The following is a 4,582-nucleotide window of genomic DNA, read 5'->3' on the forward strand; positions in this document are numbered from 1 at the left end:
CTTTCCCTGCTTTTATCTTTGAGCTCTCTATTCCTGTCTTTCAATCATTCATTCATTCATTTTGCTTTGTCGTATTGATCGAGGCTCTGATCTGTGGTCCCCACTCAGTTTCTCTCCTGGTCATGTGGCCCTCTGGAATGAGAGTGACTTGCAAGCTGCCCACTGTTGAGCTGAGCAATAATTCCCATGACCTTCCTTGACCAATTCCAGAGGTTGAGTTGAGTCAAGCTAAGGCCACTTGGATGTTTCCTGCTAACCAAATAATGTATTAATATTTCTGTTTTTAAACAGATTTATTAAGGTATAATTACATGCAATAAAGTTCAACCACAAGTATACAGTTAAGTATACAGTTCAATGAGCTCTGACAAATGTATACAGCATGTAATTACCACCAAAATCAAAATAGGGAACATTTACATCACTTCAGAAAGTATCCCTTTGCAGTCAATCCTCTCTCCCCACCCTTGGCTCCCATCAACTCTTATTCTGTTTTCTACCACTATCATTCTGAATTTTCTTGTTTTTCTTTTAGAATTTCATATAAGCAGCATCATGTAGTATATAATTATTCATGTAATCTTTCCTTTAGTATGAAGTTGAGTGTCATTCATATTGTTGCATGTATTGCTAAGGAAGATTCTACTGTGATTCTACTAAAATTTGCTTAGATTTTAAAGAAATGCCTACTCCCACCCCACCCTCATTCCCATATATCCACTATGGATTCACCAGTTATTGGCATTTGGGTTGTTTGTTGCATGGGGCTACAATCAATAAAGTTGCTATGGATATTCATGGACAAGTCCTTGTGTGGACACATATTTTCATTTCTCTTAGGTAAATACTTGTGAGTAAGATTATGAATAAAGTTATAAGTGTACGTTTAACTTTATAAGAAATGGCTGACGTGTTTTCCAACATGGTTGTACCATTTTGCATCCATCATACGTTTAAGAATTCTGGTGGCTCTACATTCTCACCAACACTTGCTCTAGTTGGTTCATTTTATTCAAGCCATCTTCATAGTGTGTAGTGGTTTCTCATGGTGGTTTTAACTTGTATTTCCCTGATAACTATCAGTGTTGGGCATCTTTTCATGTACATATTAGCCACTCAGTTTATCTTCTTTTGTGGTGTCTTTTGCCCAGTTTTTATCAGATTGTTTTTCTCCTTATGAGTAAGAGTTTCTCCAGATGGTCTTATCTTCCTCTTTTCTCCCTCCTTCTTCCCTCTGTCTTTTGGGATCTATATTTCTTCCATGTGTGTCTGTCTCAGTTTTACTCTCAACACATTCTCAGAGTCTTCCATTATCTACCCTTCTCTCCTCCTTTCTCCTCCTTCTCATTATCTCTGGACACCTCAAAACTGAAGATCTGGACTTTATTCACATTCTGTAGTAGAAAACTCCACCACAAGCCCACAAATTTGCATTCAGGCCAGGATCAGTGTTTCAAATAGTAAAGGAACCCACTCCCAGATGAAGTCTCAGAGAAGGAAACAGACAGAGCCTGTTGTAATGGAGGGATGGCTGACACTGTCCTCTCTCTAAATGATAAATGATGTTTATGAATAGAAGTGTGTTTTACTCAAACATCACATTGGAAAGTCAGAGGTGTTAAGTGAAGTTCATCTTGCTTAGTCAGTGGTCCAACAGTCTCCACAAACATAAGATTAGTTGTTCACATAACAAAGATCTCCCTTGGCACCTCTCCTAAGTTCAGTAGGGTTTACTTCGCCCCATCATAAGGAAACAAAGCAACCAAAGCCAAAGGCGATTTCTTTTCATGTCTATTTGAGCAAACCTGCGGACAATATTTGATTGAAAAGCTCAGAACTTCTTTTTTCAGAGAAAGAGTTTAGTATAGGCCACATGTGCTCACCACACAGATATAGACAGAGATAGAAAGTGAGAAATCACCCCTCCCCAGGGAGTATAGCCATGCCTCAATCTCTTCTCCTCCATTCTCCTCTTGGGATTTTGGGCATATACACACACACACACCCACTTGAGTTTCAAGCCTCCGAGTCTGAGACTCAAACCTTGCTCGGCCATGTGGGAGTCCAGTGACATAGCCATTATGTGATCTGCTGGTCCCAGCTCGAAACTCCTTATGCAGTGTTAGAGTACCTCAGGTGAGTGACTGTGGGATGAGGTTTATCTTTTTTTAAGAGTTTCGTTGAGCTATAATTTACTTACCATAAAATTCACCCATTTGAAGTGTAAAAGTCAGTGATTTTTTGTATATTTACAAATATCTGAAGCCATTACCAACATGATTGTAGAACATTTTATCACTTCAAAAAGAAGCTCTGTACTTTTTAGGTATGACTCCATATTTCCCTATCTCCACTGCTCCAGGAAACCACTAATACATTGAGGCATTGGGAAAGTCATGATGCATTTTTTTTTTTTGCATAGAAAAATATGTCATGACTTTTCCAACCTAATACTTTCTATCTCTATAGATTTACCTATTCTGGACTTTTTCCTATAAAGGGAATACTATATTGTCTTTTGTGTTTGGCTTCTTTTACTTAGTATTAATGCTTTCAAGATTTACTCATGTTCTCACATCTACCAATAATTCATTCCTTTTATGGCTAAATAATATTTTATCGTATGAGTATACCATATTTTGTTTATGGATTCATCAGGTAGTGGATATTTTGGTTATTTCTGCTTTTGGATAATAATGAATAATGCTGCTGAAAACAATTGTGTACAAATGTTTGTGTAGATGTATATTTTCATTTTCTCTTGGGTATTCTAGAAGTAGATTTGTAAGTCACATGGTATTCTTATTTTTGATCGTTTAATGAGTTGCCAGACTATTTTCCAAAGAGGCCACACAGCTTTACATTCCAATCAGCAACGTATCAGTTTTATCTTTTCTCCCTCCTCTCCAACACTTATTATTTGACTGTAAAGGTTCCCTGATCTTGCTTCCTTTTGGCCGGAACTGCCATGAATAGAATTAACCAAATGACGAACACAAAGTAATTAACCAAAATGACGAACACAAAGGAAAAGAGGAGAGGCACCCGATATATGTTCTCTAGGCCTTTTAGAAAACATGGAGTTGTTCCTCTGGTGACATATATGCAAATCTACAAGAACATTAAGGGAATGGGTACTGTTCAAAAAGGAATGCCCCACAAATGTTACCATGGCAAAACTGGAAGAGTCTACAATGTTACCCAGCATGCTGTTGGCATTGTTGTGAACAAACAAGTTAAGGGCAAGATTCTTGTCAAGAGAATCAATGTGCATATTGAGCATATTAAACATTCTAAGAGCAGAGATAGCTTCCTAAAACATGTGAAGGAAAATGACCAGAAAAAGAAAGAAACCAAAGAGAAAGATACCTGGCTTCAACTAAAGCACCAGCCTGCTCCACCCAGAGAAGCACACTTTGTGAGAACCAATAGAAAGGAGTCTGAGCTGCTGGAACCTATTCCCTATGAATTCATGGCATAATGGGTGTTAAAAATAAACTAATCTGTGGTCTATAGAAAAAAAAAAAAAAAGGTTCCCTGATCTTGCAAATAGATCCTCAAACTATCACACAACTATACACAACCACACGTTTACACAATTATTGACATAAAACTACATTGTTGTGCATAACTGCATATGCCTCTAGAGTTCACATACATACGCACACGTTCATAGAGATATTTACAATCACATGCAATGCATAGACATATGAATCATAGAGCACTTTTGTGAATGTCATCATATATACGATAGACCAATGACATCACCCAAGTACACATAATGGCCATGGGTTTTGAGCAAACATATATTTGTGGAACTAGAGGTGTGTGCACTCAGTAATGCATTTACATTTGCACAAACACAAATGTACAAACAGTAGTTGTACCCACCAAAGCATAGACCTAGAAAGGCACACATATAATTATCATCACTTATGACGGGCTAGTTGAAAACAGATTGAATATATTTACTTTGGATGTCATGAAGATGACTGAGGTTCCATTAGTCCTTCCTTAGTGTACTAAAAAGGGAGACCTTTCATTCATTCATTTCTTAAGCTCCAGATATATATTTAACACACAAGAAATACAATGGAACTGACAGTCTAGTAAGAAGGATGATCAGTAAACAAACAAGAAAGCCATAACAGTCTAGATATATGTTAAAAAGGAAATAAGCAATACAATATAAATTAGATAACAGGCAAAGTCCTAGGACAATAGGCAGTTTCCAAGAACTTTTATCATTGTTCTCCCTTTCATCTTGGAAAAATGAAAAGAATTCTGATTCATCTTCTATAAGTTATTGGATAAGCTGTTGTGTGCGTGTGTGTGTTTGTGTGTGTGTGTGTGTGTGTGTGTGTGTGTGTGTGTGTATTTGTACCAGCAGTAGGTAGTAAAAGTATGGGCTCAGATCCTGTACTATCCAATGTTAAATGTTCTTTGTCTCATACTCGTCGAATGACCTTTCTTTCCCTCGGTGTCTCAGCTTCTCATGCTAAAATAAGGATTATATTAGTACCTTTAGTAAGGATTAAATTAGCTGATGTTATAAATCATGTAAAACAACCTGGCAAGTGCA

At 37.2% G+C, this 4,582-nt stretch overlaps 1 protein-coding gene across 2 annotated transcripts in view; it reads left to right on the plus strand.

The window, feature by feature from the left end:
- SH3RF2 (SH3 domain containing ring finger 2) overlaps positions 1-4,582 on the plus strand; it is a 128,577-nt gene that overhangs the window by 103,968 nt on the left and 20,027 nt on the right. The window lies entirely within an intron of this gene.

Source organism: Tupaia chinensis, unplaced genomic scaffold, assembly GCF_000334495.1.
Source record: "Tupaia chinensis unplaced genomic scaffold, TupChi_1.0 Scaffold000228_1, whole genome shotgun sequence".
Lineage (NCBI taxonomy): Eukaryota > Metazoa > Chordata > Mammalia > Scandentia > Tupaiidae > Tupaia > Tupaia belangeri.